The sequence below is a fragment of the Zeus faber genome, assembly GCF_960531495.2.
Source record: "Zeus faber genome assembly, chromosome: 20".
NCBI lineage: Eukaryota > Metazoa > Chordata > Actinopteri > Zeiformes > Zeidae > Zeus > Zeus faber.
In genome coordinates this window covers 14,346,289-14,347,461 of record NC_137207.1, presented here as the reverse complement: position 1 = coordinate 14,347,461, position 1,173 = coordinate 14,346,289, and positions in this window count along the sequence as shown.

Here is a 1,173-nt window from a genome sequence, read left to right as displayed (position 1 = left end):
GGCAAAATTGTGCCTTGCCATGAAAACACACCACAAATATCATAACTGCATCGTATCATCACAGAAATGTACACACACTTGCTTTGGTGTTTATACGTAGATGTGTAAATCCACTGACATCTACAAGTTTGTAATTCATATTTGCACGGATGGCACTAATACGACTACTGACAGTAGTCTATACATTAATCACTAGTTCCAAAATCTGGATTCATCACTTCAAATTGCAGAATCAACATTTAAAAAGCGTCAAGTCTGATGAGCCCAGCATGGTCCCTTTCCGAAAGGAGTTTCCGGAACCGAAATATCCAAATGAGACGCATCCCTTTCTCTGGAGGTTGAGAGTACGCGCGTATGCATTCTCTGTACTATTTGCTTGGATCCATGTTTGTTACAAAGCCAACGCATATTATAACTACAGCTGCAGCCGTAACCTGTTTTTTGACGATTAAAGGAACGGCAAAGTTATGATTTTGGATTACCATGTGGGTCAAATTCCCCGAAACCGCAACTGTAAAATGGAGCCCCTACGCTGTAAGCCAGTGGCAGAACTCTGTGGATGCCTTTGATTGAATTATCTTCAGTGTGCAACACCCTTTACGTCACCGTCCTTAAACGTCTGCATCGGGTCGGGTCGCTCTTTGTAAAATGTTGTTTTACAGAATACAACCCTGCGTATAACGACGACCAGCCGACCAACAAAGAAGAGCCGCTCGAACCGCTTCACTCCCGCGAGTGCGGCGCTCTCATTCTCACTCTCCATCACGGGACGCCGGAGCACTCAGGCTTATTGCGCCAGTCCATTTCTGCATATTTGCATTTTTGCTGAACGGGAGTAAGCAGTGTTATAGTACAGTAGGTGCTGCCACGCAGGGCGCGCTACCAGTGACTGGACAACTATTTTCCACCACGGCCACTTTGTTAATAAAAATTACAATTGCTGATGAAACCTGTGTGGCTGTGTTGAATGTCGCCTTTGAAAGCAGCGATGCCGCCGCCCTAAGAAGTCCCGCTTTTTTTTTTATTGTGTCAGCCGAATATTTGCTCTCAACAGCATTTTCAAAGGAAAAGAACTAGAACTTTACATCTCGTTTTTATAGGCAATATTAACCTGTCCTGTTTTACGCTGTGGATATTATAATCCTTTCCTTAGTAGGATTTCTGCAATGGTGG